Here is a 19943-nt window from a genome sequence, read left to right as displayed (position 1 = left end):
TATAAGCTTGGTTATTTAACTCCTAATCCCAAGTAAGCAAACACGTAAGTTTGTGCCTGAAACATAGTTCAAGTCTAAAGATGGTACAACACCAGGGCAACTCACTGTAAAGGTGGGTAAAAGGTAATCCCAAGTAAGCAAACTTAACTGTTTGCTTACTTGGGATTAGGAGTTAAATAACCAAGCTTATAAAATTACTTGGTAACCCAAATATACAGTATCCCCAAGTTAAAAAATTAATTACATCTATATCTCCTCCAGAGATTCTTATTAAAAATAAAAACACCTTGTAGCAGCTATGCATTTCTTGATTTTGTTCAAAAAAGTTTAATAAATATAGGAGATGTCTAAATTCGCAGTCATTTATATTTTTCTTTAAAAAGTAAATACTGTTGGAAAGTTTTTATTGATCTTAACATGTCAATTAAATTTTTATCTCTACCTTGTAACTCTAAATTTAAATTGCTTAATTTCGTACAGAAATCCACTAAAAATAATAAGTGTAACAACCATCTTTTATCACCCAATTGTGGAAAAATATCTCCTTTATCATAAAGAAAAATTTTTATATCGTTAATTAATACAAGAAATCTTTCTAAAAATTGACTTCTGCTGAGCCAGCGAACATTATTGTACAACAGAAGTTCCCTATCATCATCTGCCTGTAATTTAAATAGCTGCCATTGCAGGGCTTTTCCTCGAACAGAATTTACAATTTTAAATGTAATATCCAAAACATCTTTTGTGTTTAATCTTTTACTACACAGTACTTGTTGGTGAATAATACAGTAGTATGTTAAAAATTCTGGATATTTGTCATCGTTTTTACATAATGAAATGAAGCCCGATTTATTACCTATCATTGCAGGAGCACCATCAGTAGTAATAGACACAAGCTTAAAAAGCGGAAATTTGTGTTGTTTCACAAAGTCATCAAATGCCGAAAAAATGTCTTCTCCCCTAGTTCTTCCCAATAATGGCATAATTTTCAAAAGTTCTTTACTTGAATAATCTTGAAATACCATGCGAATAAATACCATTAACTGAGCAATATCAGTGAAGCCATTTGATTCATCAAATTGTAATGAAAATGCAACACACTGATGAATGTCTGACATTAACCTGGCCTGGAAACTTTTCTCTGGCAATTGGAACTCTTCCTTTTGGCAATTTGAAACCTTGTCTGTGGCCAAGGTTTCAAATTCAAGGTTTCAAGCAATTCGGTATAGTTTGTATTAGATGTTTCTAATGCCACCATGTACAGCTTCAGCGACAAAAACATTGCCTTTGTTTTTAACACTCTAACATATTCTTATTAAGGCAGTATATACAGTTAGCGTCAAGAGTCATTTACAGAAACATCTAATACAAACTATACCGAGACAAACAAAGTTTATTTTTTTACAATATTCACATGAGACTTTACCTAAGTAAAAAATCGATGTAATATTCTTTGGAATATTTAATATTTATGCTACAATCAAGTTTTTACACTTTGCTTATAATCGTATTCACTCGGCTCGCTGATTTATTCACTGATTCAAATTAATTAATTTACTGGGACTTATAAGAAAAATTACTGATTTAACAATTTTAACAAAAAATAAATAAACAATAGCAATACACTTAAAGCAAATTAAAAATAATACAAAATAATGATAAATAAAATATTATGTTTTCAGTTTTAATTAAATTTGTAAGTAAAGAGAATACACAAGAGATCGACCAAAAATTGCTCCGTGATCAACGTGTTGAACACTCCTGGTATATGTCATGAATCTGATGATTTGTAGGTGCACGGAATGCATAACCTGAAACACATGGCAGGGACATAGGCAATTTAAAGAATGGTTCAATTGCTTTGTGGTTTTTAGAACTCTAAGGAAGTTCTACGATAACACCAAACTAGATCTTCAAGAATAACCATCCAAGCCTCTTATTCGCATCAGTCTGGATACAATCAGAGAAAGTGAAGGCACTCAAATATAAATCTAGTACTTCATAAAGTGTTATAATATTACTTTACATGAAGATATTTCATGCCAAGAAAAATGAAATTATCATCATTTCAAATTCCTATATGTACCCTCAAAGGATGTACAGGATATTACTATTATAACGGGCAACTCCAGGGAGTCATTGGACTCATCGAGGGAGGCCCCAAATCATATTCATCACAACTATTTGACATTCATACAGTATCTATCATACCTCGCCTTAAACTCATTCACTGTCACAGCATCCACCACAGACTCAGGGAGCGCATTCCACTCATTCACTACTCTAAAAGTAAAGAACCCAGCTCTAACACCTTTACTAACTACACTTTTGCCCAGTTTCCATGGATGTCCCCTAGTCCTCCCAAAACCAGCCCTGTTCTCAAAAATATCTTCTGAATTAATTTTATAGAAACCCTTCAGTAATTTGAATGTCTCAATCATATCTCTCCTCCTCCGCCTATCAACCAATTTTTGCAACCCACAAATCCTCAACCTGTTCTCATACGGTTCATTCCACAGACCTGCTATCATCTTGGTCACTCGCCTCTGGATCCTCTCCACCTCCTCCCCATCAAGAAGAAACCTAGGTGACCAAATCTGAGAACAGTAGTCTAGATGGGGTCTTATCAAGGCTCGATACAGAGGAACAATAACCTGCTTGTCTCTGCTTGTCATCGTATTCTTCAGCAACCAAGTGATTTGATGAGCTGTTTTGGTCACTTTTGCAATGTGTCCCCTAAATTTCAATTCCTTATCTATCAACACTCCTAAATCTCGTGCCTCATCAATTTCCTGGAGCACGGTTCCACCAATGCAGTAAACTGCCGCCAATCTTTTCACCCCAAAATGCATAACCTTACATTTTGCCACATTAAACTGACATCCATTCTCCTTAGCCCAGACCTCCAATCTATCCAAATCATCCTGCAAAATTTTGACGTCATCTGCATTCACTATTGCCCTACCCAACTTCGCATCATCCGCAAACAAATGAACTGTTCCTCTCAGATCATTTCCTATATCATTTATGAACAAATTAAACAGCAGTGGTCCAAGAACAGATCCTTGTAGCACACCACTAGTCACAGGCCGTCTTGTGGACTCTACTCCCGAGTAAACCACTCTCTGATATCTCTCCGTCAACCACCCTCCTATCCATCTCACCAACCCTATGTCCATTCCCATATGCTGCAATTTACTGATTAGAATTCCATGTGGAATTCTAATCAGTACTACATGAAAAACTTACACCATTAGTAACTTCCTATCTATAATTTTCCTTCAAATCAATCTGTTACCTGTCAAGACTCCATCGTTATCAGATCTTATACATCTGTCTTCTAAGGCACTTTTTACTATATCAATTCACCTATATATATATTGGTCTTCCTCTGGATCTTTTTCCTGCAACCTGGCAGAGAACACTTGTTTTACTAATCTTTCCACCCATTCTGTTTAAATGACCATACCACATAAGATTAGCTCTGCTAACACATTCCTGGATGCTAATAATGTTAAGTTCTTTCCTATTATCCTCATTTTTAATATGATCTTGCCACTGATGCCATCTGTTCATGCCTCAAATCTTTTATCATGCTCTCAAGATCAATAAGTCAAAATTGGTTTGAATACTGTCTTGTATACAGCTAATTTAGTGTTCTGACTAATTTCTCTCTTATTCCATATAAATTTATTCAGTTGACTTCTACCATAGCTTGGTTGATTCTGTTGTCTATTTCCATATTTAATTTACCGTCTTCGCTAAAAATCATGCCTAACTAGCTGAAATGTTTTACTTTATAGAGAACCTATAGGGTTCTCCATTCACAATACAGTTGATATTTTCAATAATTCTGCCTATTTTCATTGTCTTTTTCTTACTGTTGTAATAATTTTTGGTATGAAAACCAACAACAGTTATTCAGTTTAGTCAGGGAATCTTGCAGACTTGTACCAGACTTATTTAGGGGTATAACATTGTCTGCATAAAGTAAAGAGCTTAGATTAACATCTCCAAGTTTAATATCACGTTTAATACCATTTTCCTTCACAATTTGATCCATATAGATAATGAATAACAGAGGGGATAATGTATATCCTTGTCTGACCAGATTTAAAATTAAACCATCTTCCTGTACTTCCTACAATTCCAACTGCTGACATATAACACAAATAAAGACTAAGTATTGCTTGGTATAATGCCCCATTCATACCATACAACTGTAGCTTTCAGAATAGATTCTCTCTCTCTCGGCACCTTGTCATATGCTTTTTCCAGATCTACAAACCTTAAATACAGATCTATGTTATATTCCCATGATTTCTTAACTATCTGTCATAAAGTGAAAATCTGATCCTGACAGTCCCTATTTGGCCTGAATCCAGCTTGTTCTTCACCATGCTTCGCTTCCACAATTATTCTCAAATGTTTATCAAGTATACTTGCATATATCTTACCGGGAACACTCGGTAGAGAAATACCTCTGTAATTCTCACATTCAGTTTTATTTCCCCTTTTTATATATGGGTACTATGAGAGCTCTGCTGCAATTATTATTATTATTTGACACCTCCAGAGAGTCCTAAGACTCATCGAGGGAGGACACCTGCTCTACAACTCTGTCTCCACCGTTCAATCCACCAACTTACCGCAACTACAATAACGCCATCTACCGCCGACCACCACCACTAGTTATTTCCACACACAATCACAAACATCCATGCTGACAGCGGGATTCAAACCTGCAGCCTTTTGGCTGGAGAGCGGATATGCTAACCACTCGGCCAGCAAGCCTGGCTGGCCGAGTGGTTAGTGTATCATCTGGAATTCATCCCTATGTCTATGCCTTATGAATTATGCAGTGCTGCCACTGCAAGACTTCTATATCTCCATACTTGAACATTTTCTGGTCAAATAACATTCACTCTTGCTACCTTTCCACATTTCAGGCTTTTGATGGCTTTTTCTACTTCAAGTATGGATATGTATTCCTGACTCCATGCCTGCTCAGTGTTTTTTACCACTGTGCTATCACTGCTTGTATCATTTAGCAATTTTTCGAAGTAATTACTCCATACTTCAAGGATATCTTTTTCTCCCCTTTTCATGTCACCTTTATTATCTCTAACTCCTTTTACAGCATCTTTCCTCTATTTCTAAGCTTCTTCAACAACCTCCAGAATATCTTACCACCTTATTGATATTTATTTTCTATGTTCTTGCCAAAGTCCTCCCATGATTTTTGTTTAGCTAGTTTTACACAGTGTTTGGCTTTCTTACATTTGTCTCTGTATTCTCTAAGAGTAAATACTGGCTTATTTGCCAGGAACTTTTGATATGCTTTTTTCTTTTTTTCATTGCCTCTTTAACTTCCTGTGTCCACCATGGAGTTCTGATTTTTCTATCCTTGCAGACAACCTCACCACATGCCTCTCTGTCTGAATCAATCAATATTTTCTTCAGGATTTGCCACTGAATTTCCAAGGTTTGGTTCCTGTACTCAAAAACTCTTTCATTTATTCTTGAATAATGTGTGTGTATTTTAGTCTACAGTTCAAATATGAGAGCTGCTCAACTTTTATTATCATTATTACTATTATCACGTGACACCTCCAGAGAGTCAAAGACTTATCAAGGGAGAGTACCTACTCTACAACTACAGCGAACCTCATCATTAACAACAACAATGCCATCTACTGCCCCAACCCACCACCACCATCATTAGTATTTTCACAGACAATTAGAGGCATTTGAAATTGGAAGTGATTCGAACCCACAGCCTTTTGGCTGGAGAGCAGACACACTAACCACTCGGCCAAAAGGCAGGTAAATTCAATATGAAATTAACTTTTATCATGCTCATGACTAAATTGTGATCACTTCCAATTTCAAATCCTTGCCAGTTAATGCATAAGTTTATGCCTTAACTATTTTTAGGCACAAACTATTAAATAGTTCAAGTGCCTGAACTATTTAAATTATATTTTTGTATGTCTGACAATCATTTCCTACTCTGCTATTTAGATCCCCAACAAGGATCAACTTTTCCTTTTTCATTGTGTTAGTTGCTATCTCTAAAGCCTCAAAAAATTTCTCCACTTCTATCTTAGTAGAACCTTCTGTGAGACCACAGGCACAAATAAGTCTCCTTGTCCAGTTCTCCATACTGATAACTGCGCCCATTGCTCTACTTGAAATTGCCTGCCATTCAAGAAGATTAGCCTCATATTGGGTGTTGAATACTATGACTACGCCTTCTTTTACTTGATTGTCATTGCCTAAATATAACATTCTGTATTTATTACTCAAAAAGATCTCACCAAGCTTTTGTCATTTTTGTTTCGGTCACTCCCTATTATGTCATTCTGGTACTTATCCAATTCCTCAGCTAGCTCCATTTCTTTGCGAGATCTATATTTCTTCAGGCTTCTTATGTTGATAGTACTGAACTCTGGTGAGTTGGGGTCTGTTTCAGGATTTGTGAATTTTCAATGTAAGCAAAATTTGACCAACAAATGAAATGTGTAATATATGAAGGTTTCATTCTCATGGAAAGGTTTAGACGTTGGTTATACATGCTTACTAAATAGCTTAAGGAAATTACAACATAAAATAGAATATACATTAAAATAAATTTTAATACGCTTCCAATATTTCAGCAACGTCACGTTGCCATTTTCACAGGAACTTAGAAACAAGACACAGTAAATGAGGACAAAGCAGGAAGCTATTCTTTCTCCTAAAAGTCCTGATGGTGCCCCCTAGCAGGCAATGTAGGTGTTCTTGGCTGTTTGCACTGAAGGTCTTCTGATGTAGGTTTCCCAAATTTGGGGCAGTCTCATGCAACCAAATTTGTTGAGGTTTGGATTGTTTCTTAGGCTGATTCCAAGAATAGCCTTTCATATTTGAATTTACTACGGTGTATTATCGTGGCTTTCTTCCACCATATTCTATGGCAGGTATCCAGAGCATGGTCTGCAAGACCAGAGCGGTTATACTGGTGAAACCAGATGTAGTCTTTGTATTCTGAAATTCTGATATTAGCTGTCCTGCCTGTTTGGCCAAAGTAGGACAGCTTACAGCTGCAAGGGACTTGGTATACACCAGGTAGGTCTAGGAGAAGAGGTTGGTTTTAATGGAGCAGATAAGGGATGCCAATTTTCTGTATGGTCTGTAACAAAAAGTCAAGTCATGTTCTTTTAGGATTTTTGTAATTTTTTTCCGAAGTGCCTTGGATATAGGGAATGGTTATGGATTTAGAGTAATCCTTGTTGTGAAGGGGGGGAGGGGGTATTGGTTTCAATATTTTTTGGATTTTTTTTTTTTTTTTTGGGTGTGGGGGTAACCATTGGCTGAGAAAGTGTTGAGAATGTGGTTTAGTTCTGTGGTCAGGGCATTGTCATTTGAACAGATAAGTTTAGCCCTGTTGTGTAGTGTCTTAATGACTCCATATTGTTGCGAGGGGGGAGGAGGATTGTTGGTGGATGTATCTGCCTGTGTGGGTGGATTTTCTATAAACTGAGAAAACCAAGATTCCATCAGGCTGGTGGGTGACTAGTGTGTCTAAGAAGGGAAGGCAATTGTTTTTTTTTTCTTCCAGAGTGAACTTGATTCTGGGGTGTTGGTTGTTTAAATGTGTTAGGAAGGAGAGGAGTGCATCAGAGCCATGTTTGCTATTTGGCCACATTCATCAACATAACGAAGCCATATGGTTGGTTTCTGTGGGGTAGAGCTTAAGGCTTTCTCTTCAAAAGTCTCCATAAAAAAGTTGGCCAAGGGTGGAGAGAGTGGTGAACCCATGGCTGTCCCGTCTACTTATTTGTAGAACTTTCCTTGCCAAACAAAATATCCTTAGTTCCTTGTGAACTGAAAGAGGGCTGTGATATTGGGAGGAAATTTAGCTTGGATTAGCTCTAAGGTTTGCGTGGGACATTTGTGAATAAGGAGGAGACATCAAAACTGACCATTAAGTATTTGTGAGTGTAAGGTTTTCTATGCTGGCTTTGAAGCGGACTGAGTTGCCAGTATAGTGTGTGAGAGCTTTGGCCAAATGTTTACCTAGTTTGTATGTGGGGGAATCAATGCCATCCACTATGGGACGTAATGGCACATTTTCTTTATGTATTTTTGGAAGTCTATATATACGGGAGTATGGAGTTAAATGGTTTTGATATGACAGTGACTTCTATGGGCCAAGAAGTGACCTTCTTGAGGTTCCTGGAGTTTTCTAATTTGCGAGTTGGTGGGATTGTACTCGAAGGGAGGTAAGTAGCCGAATCTAACAATAGAACATTGCTTACCTGTGTAATCCATTTGGCTATACTGGTTTCACCAACATAGCCGCTCTGGTCTTGCAGACCATGCTCTGGATACCTGCCATAGAATATGGTGGAAGAAAGCCACGATAATACACCGTAGTAAATTCAAATACGAAAGGCTATTCATGGAATCAGCCTCAGACCTAAGAAACAATCCACACCTCAACAAATTTGGGAAACCTACATCAGAAGACCTTCAGCTCAAACGGTCAAGAATACCTACATTGCCCGCTAGGGGCATCAGGACTTTTAGGAGAACGAATAGATGCCTGCTTTGTCCTCATTTACTGTGTATTGTGCTTGCATGCACGTGTCTTGTTTCTAAGTTCCTGTGAAAATGGCAACGTGACGTTGTCGATATATTGGAAGTGTATTAAAATTTATTTTAATGTATATTCTATTGTACGTTGCAATTTCCTTAAGCTATTTAGTAAGCATGAAGGTTTGATGAAGCCATTCTTATATATTTAAAATATATATGGCTGTTTTAATTATTTACAGACAATGACATGGCAAGCATTCTATATCTGACAACAGATTTGCAGAAAATAACTATATGGAAAGGAAAAGAACTGTAGATAAAATAATACAAACATGATCACCCAGGAACAGTCAGAATGGTTTTGCTGATGCTTGAATAACAGGATCCAGCAATTTCCAAGTCTGTTACAATGGGGGGGGGGGAAAAGCAATGAGTGGAATAAAGTGCTGTTTTCAGATGTCATTTTTTGAAAATCAGATGGAAGATGGAGAGAAAGAAAAAGCGAACGACTAGGTAGAACAGATGCTATTATGAACAATGCCTGGAGATATATAAGTTTTTTTCCTCCCTCTTGTCAATCGAAGCCAAGAATGATTATAAACATGATGCACATTTTGGTACCTTTGGTAATCTAAAGGTTAAATAATATAGCAGTCAGTTATAAAGACAAACATGAATTATTTCAAGCTACTACAAGCCTCTTATAGTAAATAATGAAATTATTACAGCAATCTCCAGAGTGATGATTTACAGTCCAATATAATAGTAAATAATATAATATAATAGTCCAATATCTAAAAAAGTACATTTAACCACTCATCAAAGAAGTGCCCTCCCATAATAAGTCCTTGTAGACGTCACATTTTGCAAAAGCTTTAAACAGACTACCATATGCAAAACTGTTAAGAAAGCTAAAACAAATGGGAATGGATATAGGATTGGTGAGATGGATAAGAGGGTGGCTATCTGATCAGAAAAGTGATCAGTAATATTTCACAAGGTTCTGTTCTTAGTCCATTGTTGTTTAATTTGTATATTTGTTTATAAGGCATTGATACTTCCACATTTGGATTACTGTGCTCAGGTCTGGTCACCTGAATTCCTTGGCGATGAGGAAGCTGTGGAGAGGGTTCAGAGAAAAGTGACCAAGTTGGTGAGTGATATAAAAAATGCCCCCTACATTGATAGATTGAGAGCTTGTGGATTGCAGAGATTGGTTGATAGGCGAAGAAGAGGGGATATGATAGAAACATTTAAATTACTGAAAGGTTTTTATAGGATTGATGCAGGGGAAATGTTTCAGCTGTGTGATAGTGATGGAAGAACAAGAGGTCATCTCTGGAAATTAAAGAAGAGTGTGGTTAACAAAGGTGTCAGAACAAGGTTTTTTGCCTGGAGGGTGGCGAATGAGTGGAATTCATTGCCTGACTTAGTTGTGAGCTCTTCGTCTGTAAATGAATTCAAGAAGAGATATGACAGATATTGTTTTGCTAGTTTGGGTCTCCCGCGATGAGTCTACTGACTCCATGGAGATACCCGTAATAATAATAATAATAATATTAATGATACCCGTGACAATTTACAGAGCAATATCCAGGTGTTTGCTGATGTTTCTAAATTGGGAAGAGCTATAGTATATAGACAATGCAGCGAACCTGCATAATGATTTCAATCAGTTGTCATTTGGGTCAAAGGGTAATGTAAAGTTATTTACTTTGGATTGAAAAAAGTTTTAGTCTGGAAACTGATGAGGCCAGGGATCTGGGAATTATCACTGACAGGGTACCGAAGTTCAGAGGTCACATTGCAAAAAAATGCGAACCAGTTCAAAAGATCACTTCAATGCTCAAAAATATGATGAATGTAAGGACAGAAAAGTCATTATTTCTCTTTATAGGACTCTGATATGTCCACATCTGGACTATTATGCTCAGACTTGGTCACCAAGGTTTCTTGGGGATGCGAAGGTGGTGGAGAGGATTCAGGGATGAGTAACCAAGATGGCTGCAGGCCTGTGGAATGTTCCACATGAGGAGAGATTGAAGATCTGTGGGTTACAAAAATTGACAGATAGAAGGAACAGAGGTGACATGACAAAAACATTCAAGCTGCTGAAGGGTTTTATAGAATGAAAGTAGAGAAACTTTTTCAATATATGGCAGTTGGTGACACAAGAGATCATCATCGGAAATTGAGTAGTTTCAGTTAGCAATAATTTAAGATCTATATTTTTTTTTTTCTACAAGGGAGATGAATGAGTTGCCTGATGTGGTTGTCAGTAAAACAGTTTAATGAGAGGTATAATAGGCACTGAGTTATAAGGGTTAGTTTCTTACTCCCATGGTGAAATTTTGGTTGCACTATAGGGGATATTATTATAAGCGTGTCTCCATGGAGTCAGAAGACTCATCATTAGAGACCCATACTTCTCATATAACTCATTCACAGACAATGCACTCGCAACCACCTCTGGCAATGCATTCCACACATTCAGTGATAACTAGTCATAAAACCATGTTAACCATGCTCTTACATAATTTCCAGGGATGACCCCTCTTTCTCTCCCTTCCTGTGTTGTATAATAAAAAGTCATCAATATCAATCATATAAAATCCCTTTAATAACTTATATGATTCTATCATATCCTCTCTCCTATACCTATCAGCTAATTTTTGGAACACACAGACCTATCTGTCCTCATAGGAAACATTTTAAAGACTGCAACAATCTTTGTCACTCGTGTCTGGATCCTCTCCACCACTTCTTCGTTACCAGGTAATCCAAGTGACCAGATCTGTGAGCAATAGTCCAGATATGGCCTTATTAATGCCTTATAAGCTGTAACAACAACTTCCTTATCCCTGCTTGTCAGCGTGTTCTTCAATGACCATGTAATTTGATGTGCTGTTTTTACCACCTTTGCAATATGATCTCTAAACTTCAGTTCTCTGTCCACAATAAACCCAAAGTCCCTTGCCTCATCAATTTCTTGCAGTTCAATTCCATTAATATTTGTTTGGTGGATAGAAGAAGGAGAGGTGATATGATTGAGACTTTTAAACTGTTGAGAGGTGGTTACAGGGTTGACACTGGGGAGTTCTTTTGCTTGGTTGAACAGCGGGAAGGAGTGATGACAAGAGGCCATCCCTGGAAGTTATGAAAGGAAACTGTGAGCAAGAGGGTGAGGAGTGGTTTCTTTGCGTGGAGGGTGGTTCTCACCACTCCATCAGGAATGCATTGCCTGATGGAGTGGTGAGAGCGAGAACGGCCAATGAGTTTAAGAAGTGGTATGATAGACTTTGTGTTTAATAAGGGGGACCTCCCCTTGATGAATCTTGACAGACTTTATGTTCTTAGGAAGGACCTCCCACGATGAGTCTTTTGACTCAATGGAGGCCTGAATAATAATAATATAGTGCACAGCATGTGATCTCATCCTCCCAAAGTGCATCACCTTACACACAGCCACATTAAACTGGCAACCATCTACCTTTCCCATACCACCAGCATATTTTATGTCATCATACAAGATATCTACATCACCTTCAATGACCATCACTCTTCCCAATTTTGAATCATCAGCAAACAAGGATATTTCCAATATCATTAATGAGCCCTAAGGTATACCACTTAGCCACCTGCCTTCTCCTGGACTCAAGACCTACATAAACCACTCTTTGATATCTGTCCATCAGCCACTGTATAATCCAAATCACCATCATTGGATAGTCTATTTGCTCCAATTTATGCAACAGAGTTCCATGTGGATCCTCTCAAATGCCTTTGCAAAGTCCAGCAGTATCACCAAGTAAGGATTTCCTTTATCCAGCTCCACTGTTACTTATTATAGAAAGTAAGTTACTAAGGCAGTACCTACCCTTCACAAAACCATGTTGCTCCTTATAAAGTATCATATTTATGTCCACCTGATCCCGAATTCGGAGAAATTTTATCAATTTCTCCAAAACCTTAACCACCACTCCAGATATAATGATTGGCCTATAATTTACTACTCCTGTCTTGGAGCTTCCCTTATACAGTGGAATTATTTTTCACTCTATTGGAACTTGACCAGAACTGAGGCTTATATTAATCAGCTTGGTCTGAGGAGGTGCTAATTCCCTTGCACATTCTCATAACACATGGGCCAATATGCCATCTAACCCTATTGCAGTGTTAGCATTAAGGTTCTGCTATATACTAAGCACCTTTATTTCTATCTCTAGTCTCATTAGTCAGCAACTTCACAACAACAATTGTACACTTTTGCAAAACGATCACTTACTAACCTAACTACTTGATTTGCTTCTGTTACTTTCCTACAATCAACACTAAAAAGTGTTGATGGTAGGAAACCTCTTGCATAGTTCTTTTTTTTTTTTTTTTTTTTTTTTTGAACTCATCAGCTAGCTTCCTCTCATAATTAGCTTTGGCCTTCCTTACCAAACGCATCACTCTACTTGCCTGTACCTCTGCTCATAGGCATGCAGATCACCTTTTTCTTTATACTTCCTCCACAACCTTTTCTTATCTGCAACTCCTGCTCAATAAAACTATTCATCCATCTTACACCTACTTGATTTATCCTCCTGACTCTGGGTATACAGTCTGATACTCAGTGTTCTCCTCAGAAATTTTTACCAGCCGGGTGGAATGAAGCATTAGTTGAGCATACAAAAATTTTGAATGAGTTAAGAAAGACCGTTTTTCATAACAAATTAAAATAGTAATTTTATTAGAAATTACTTCAAACAAGGATAATATTTTATATAGTAATTATAACAAACAAGACTAGGATTTTTCTTATTTTCTCATTAAGTAATGAAAAACCTTGTAATGCTCACGGCTTAAAATTCTATACATTAATTCTTCTCTTCTTCTTAGAAGCCCAGTTGTCAACAGCTTTTTCATCATTAAAATCTGTTGGATCTGGTCCCTCCAGTGAAATCAGCATCAGATTATTTAGTGTGTTCTGACTGATGCGATTCCTCATACAGGTTTTTATCCTTTTTAATGAAGAGAAACTCCTTTCACATTCAGCTGTGCTCACAGCTATGGCCAGTCAAACACCAGCTAGTTTTGCTAAATTTGGAAATGACTCTTTGAGCTCAGATGTTGTTGCTAATTTTAGCAGTATTCGTCTTGGATCTAGATTTTTGTTTGACTGTCCATTAATCATTTTTGATGCAACTGTCCATTCTAGTTTAGTCCTTTCATAGTTTAAAACTGCAGGACTTCCATTTCTAGAATAATAATCAAAAAGAATCTCAGAAACCTCACATTGATCATGACTTTCTGCATTGAAAAGTCTTGAAAAGCAGGAACGATTGGCATATCTGGAAATATTGCTTCTAGGTGTTTAATAACTGTGCCTATGTATTTATCATATATTGTAGTCTTAAACATAATATCAGAATCTGAATAATCAATGTGAAGGTCTGACCATTCATCTGAAAGATGCTTATGAAGATTTTGAAAATGACTGCCAGGAGTACCTTTCAATTCCATGATGGATAGTTTTCTGGGTTCTAAGACTGGCTCTATTTCAGTTAAGTCAACATCTTGCCTTTGCCATGATCTAGACAAGTTAGATAAATGCGGTAACACATCTGAAAGCATCATTAGTGAAGCCACGAAATTGTATGTTCTGATATATTTACTTAAACCTTTGGCTGTGATATCATTTCGTTCGGTGGCCTCTCTTTCCAATGCAGCTATAACACTCACCATGCATTCTCTTAGAAACTGTATTGCAGAATCATGAGATAGCCATCTAGTGTCACTAGCCATTTTAAGTTTAATCTGAGCACTGTTCAGTATATTTTGGATTTGAGTTAAACCAGCCATCCTGACTGAGGAATTTTGGAAGAAAAACAATTGCCTTAAAAGATCATTAAACATGACTAAATAAGGCACTTCAGCAGCTGCTTGGGCACTAGCAAGAGCCAGTCGGTGGTTTACACAACAGTTGACCACGAGCCCATCTGTTTTATCTTTCAGTAGTTTTGCAACTCCCTTTTGCTTTCCAATCATGACAGCTGCTCAATCAGATCCTAGGCACACCAGATTACAAGGTTTTTAAGCCTAGACTGTCAAGGGTTTCAATTACTTTGTTAGTTATAGTCTCAGCTTTGCCATCAATGATATTGTAAGTGGATACAAAACTAACCCTGACCTCTTTTCTTAGTTGACAAACATATTTAATGTACACAATCAGCTGTTTTAAAACTGAGATGTCTGTAGTTTCCACACATATTCATCACATAAAACACTGAAATAATCTGCAGAACGTATATTTTTCAGTATTTCAGATCTAATTCCTGGTAAATTTGCTAAAATATCTATTAACTCTTGCATTATTTTTTCTGAGGTATAATGTGCATTTTACCATTAAGCTGTTCTAAGTAGGAACAGTCCATAGCCTTGCAATGCTCAAGCAATTTTTCAAATAATGTAATATGTGGAAACTCGTTTTTTGCTAACCAATATATATATCTTAAAGCTCTCAGAAAAGCATCTCTCTGCAAGTTATTCAAAATTGAAATGGATTTTTCAATTTGCCCTATTCCAGTTTCTTGTATATGCTGCTCAATTATATCTGAACAAGAATCAGTGTGTAACTTGCTTTGTTCATGATCAACCAAGCTTTCTTTTCGAAGTCTTGTGCATGGTATAGTTACCCAAGTCACTTCCTTGTTTGCGGGTCATCTCTTTCCGTATTTCATACATGTGGAACACATCATTCCATTATCTTTCACCACTAACCAATGGAATTTTTTCATTATCGGGTATTAACACTCACTGTTAATATCCGATAAGCAGTGTTTAGACACACATTTTACATTTGAAAGAGACTCTGCAGAAATCGACCATTCTGTTGTTGGTTTGATGTCTTCACTACTATGCTTATCGGTTTCATCTTTCTTAAAATAACTTAAGAGTGCAGTTTTCTGACTTGACTTTTTACTCATTATGGGGTAATTTAATAAATACAAAATATCATTGTTATTAAATCACTGAATTGTCCACTGACTGTAATACCCGAGACACATAATGTGAGTTATGTCGCGATTTTACTATTTATAAGTATTAATTACTAGGAATGGGAATTGGTATCACTCGAGACTGACGTCATAGTCCTTAAGAGTTTCGAGAATTCCCCGAGATCACAACTATACTTGATGTGCAAGCCTATTTTCTTTTACAAAATAAAATATTAAATACTTGACTCACGATCTTCGGACAAAAACCATTATTAAGAAAAATAAATGTAGATTTTTAACATCGATTTTTGCCTTCGATTCAAATTTGCTCAATTTTCACAATTTATTTCTTTCAAACATCAAAATTATGTCTCTTTCATAAAAGATCTTCTTTGCAACCAATACTGTTGTATTTGAGATCCCAATTTTTGTCTTCTTCCACGTACAGATTGGTGTGCATCAAAGTGAATATCCGAAGCTCTCGAGATTGGCTTGCAATGCAAGAAACTGAGCTGGTCTCATGAGTATCGAGACTCTCCGGTTCGATTTCTCATCACTATTAATTAAAAAATGTCTCAAATTATTTTTCCATTCTTGCTCATTATTTAGCCATGTCAATTCACAACATTAATTAGTCGGACGGTCAGTAAAACCAGCCGGGCAGTATGCCCATTCAAAAGGTCTTTGGGAGAACATTGGATACTGATTTCTTAAACAATGTTTGATAATCACTTCAAATTCTTATGCCATAGCATTGCAGAAAGCTGACTTCTCAGCTTGCCATAATCACTAGCCTTGTAATTCCACATATACCCCTTCTTAACAGAAAATTCTGCACTTCTTAAAATCCCTCAGGTTAAGACCATATGATTGCTTTTTCCAAGTGGTGACAGCGTAACTGAACTGGTTACTGATATGTTCTCCGATGCTATGACCAGATCCAACACTCTCTCAAACCTCTTGTCTCTTCCATTACATGCTGTCTCAGATAATTATCTCTCAACTATATAAACTCCATTTCCTTCTGTCCTTGTGACCATTCCTTCTAAAAACTATCCCCATAGTTAAAATCCCCCATAATGATGCATACCATCTACATTCTCCCTTATATCGCCTGGATTATAGCAGCAACCTATTACATATTTCATCCTGTTTATCTCACAACAAATAGCCTCAAATGAACTGACATCTGCATACCTGTCCTCTTTAGGCACACTCATTTTGGCTTCGATCTTCATCTATCATTAGCAAAACCCCTCCCCCATCCTCCCTGAAAATATTGTATCCCTTACATTATCCTTATATCATTCTTAGTCAACCAAGTCTCACTAATTCCTACAATTTTTGGCTAAGGTGTACTAACTAATGCCAAAAATTCCTTACACTTATTCCAAATACTTTTGGCATTAGTATACATAAACTGCAATACTCTCTTCCTCCCATAAGCTTCCTGTGTGTGGATTAGCCCACACTACACAATTTATTTTCTGAGAACATTTAATCCCACATTCACAGCAATTACTGATGACCTTAGTGTACTATTAACAGCTATCACTTGCCTCCCTAGCAAATCCCATTTCCCTGTTTTTGACCATTTACTCTATCCTTTATCAATAAATGTTCTAAATGCCATGCGCCCAATCCATTTAAGTGCAAACCATCGCTCTTAAAACAATTCCTTCCTTTTATCAAACTCATTCCAGACATTCATGAAATGAATATTCAGTTTCATTTCTTTACAAAAGTTTTTACACAATCTTGACATCATTCCATTTTCTATAATCACTCTTCCATTAATTCATCACTGTTAAATCTTGGTAGCATACTCATGATTTTTCCACTCACTCTACATTCATTGTTCTCATCAAATCTCAAATTCCATCTCACAAAAAATCTTTCACTACCTAGATCATTCATTCCCACAACTACAATACTCACTCACACACTATCCCTCTGCAACTTCACAGCCTCAGTTACATCCCTAATATTTGATCCTGGATAACATGCTTTAATAACTCTACCATCTTTCACATCTGTAATTATAGAATTCCCATACAGAACAGTATATCTTTCTCCTCCTTTTAATTTTAACACTCTTTACACCCACAGCTGCTTGTTTTTTGTCCCTGTTCGTCTCTAACATTTTTTTTGTGAATAGCTCAGTAATCTCTGTAGATGTGTTTCTGCATTTTTCATTCCATGCACACACTCACTTAATCCATTACTAAATATGTCAATTTTGTTCATTATCATTCTCAATGATAATGAACTTTCTACTCCATAAAAAACAATAGAACATACTGGAATGCTGCATGATAAGCTATACAAATTGGTCATTTCAAAATTATAAAATATATTGTAGTCATTAAAAAAAAAAAAAAAAAAATGTCAGGGGGGAAGTGCCTGCGTAATGTACAGGTTCTTCTCTGTCCCAGGAGAATCGTACAGCACAATTTACTTCAACTGCACTTAAATGTAAAGTCTTGATGCTCACTTAAACTTCAAACAATATGCAAACCAGATGTATCACCATATATCTCACAAACACTTCAATGTTTATATTAGTCAAATAAAACATGCAAAACAGTAGACACATCAAAAGATTAGAAATGGTCTGCATAATCTTTCATTGCTACCTTGGCATCAGGTATGATGCTACCTTTGCATATGATAAGATATACTATAAACGATGTTTCTGGGCTTCCTGTGATGAGTCTTTGGATGCCATGGAGACGCCTGTTAACAATAATATTAATTATTATTATTAATAATTGCCTTTATTTGGTTGGACAATTGGAATTTTACTTTTTATCAATCTGGAATGAACATTCAGAAATTGCCTTAATGAAGTCTTTTCTAGCTCAATCTTCAAAGTAATTATACTTGTTTTTATCTCTAAAAGGCTTTTTCTAGCTTAATCTGCAGAGTAATTATACTTGTTGTTATCTCTAAAAGACATGGAAATGCAAGTATGGTACATTTCCTACTGATCTTTATCTTTACATCGTCATGCAGTGATCCAATTTTATTATGGTTTCATTATTTTCAAACATTAACTGATATGTATGCATTTATTTACACATACATATATATCTTAAATTGCTGCGTACCTTTGCTCAGATGAAAACAATTCCAAGCAAAACAAAAATATGTACAATAATCACGATGACGTCACATATGCAACCCTATCGATGGCTGTACGACAAAAATTTATTACAAATAATACAAATCCACATGGATATTTAATCAAATGATAACATACACACCAATGAAATAATAATGCTAATAATAATATATAATGAAAGCAATATTCACGAATGTATGGTCAGCTTATTGTAGTCGCAACATGTCATTCATTGGAGACCTACAATTAAATGTAGCAAAAAAAAAAAAAAAGTAGCAGCCCCTTAAAAGAATACAAATTTACTGTCTGTCTGCCTCGTTACCTACCTCTGCATCGAGTAAATCACATACGACGAAGAAATTGCGACTTCACATAAAAAAGAAAGGATATTAGAAAACACATTACGTGGCAAACAAATAAATAGCTTACTTTATTTTATTTGACATGTCACTAACTTACGGAGTATGTTAGCTCCTTTCTTCTTTTCCGTCTAGTCCCTTTTTACACAACTGGACGAAAATGAAAAATGAATATAACTCCATCAGAAACATTTATGACCTGATAACTGGTTTGCTATGCCAGCTCAGAACAATTTACACTCCCCTTAAAAGATAGTGGTGCATACTACAGACCGCAATGTCAGTTTCTTTAGATGCATTAAAACAAATATGGAGAAAAAAAATAGTAATTTCACATTCTCGCTAAACAGGCCAAGAAATATATGGCACATCAACGTAATATAAAAATATTTTCATAATTTTAATATATATACATACATATGTAATCACTATTTATTCTTAACTGAACATTTCATTTAACAGTCAACAACCTCACAATCTAAGCCTACGAAATGCTGTCTGGCATGCAAGTTTCAGCATCCTCATTTAGGGGCGCTACAATGAAGAAAAAACAGCGGGTAGCATATTATTCACCAAGTCATAGTAATAACTATATAACATCTCATTGAAACGAAAGCCATAACTTTCTTGATTATTAACTGAAGATCCTTTCGTAGTTTAACAACAAAAATCGCAATTAGTCTGCTCTTTATTTATTTAGTTTTATTTTTAGCTAATTCCGAATATTTCTAACAACTTTAAGATTCCACAATGATGGAGAGTATAAAATACTTTCTCATAAACCACTAGTAAATTTTGAATTTCCCTTTTCGTCATTTCAATATTTTTTTTTTTGGATATTTTATCAATAAGGAGCTGATCTTTTCTTCTAGCATTTATAAAATTGCAATTTTATGC

At 36.2% G+C, this 19943-nt stretch overlaps 1 protein-coding gene across 5 annotated transcripts in view; it reads right to left on the bottom strand.

Annotated features, from left to right (window-relative positions):
• Positions 1-19634, bottom strand: part of LOC150104406 (uncharacterized) — a 459199-nt gene extending 439565 nt beyond the window's left edge. For 2 of the 5 annotated variants that reach the window (XM_090396354.1, XM_090396359.1), the window contains exon 1: positions 19147-19515. The gene's annotated coding sequence lies outside the window, so the exon portion shown is untranslated. The other 3 variants (XM_090396357.1, XM_090396356.1, XM_090396358.1) reach the window with 3 other exon arrangements.
• Positions 19635-19943: the final 309 nt, after the last annotated feature.

This window comes from Typopeltis vanoorti, chromosome 8, assembly GCF_054136105.1.
Source record: "Typopeltis vanoorti isolate ZY-2024b chromosome 8, IOZ_Tvanoo_1.0, whole genome shotgun sequence".
NCBI lineage: Eukaryota > Metazoa > Arthropoda > Arachnida > Uropygi > Thelyphonidae > Typopeltis > Typopeltis vanoorti.
Note: the sequence above shows the minus strand (reverse complement) of the source record. Positions and strands in the feature narration are given on the sequence as shown.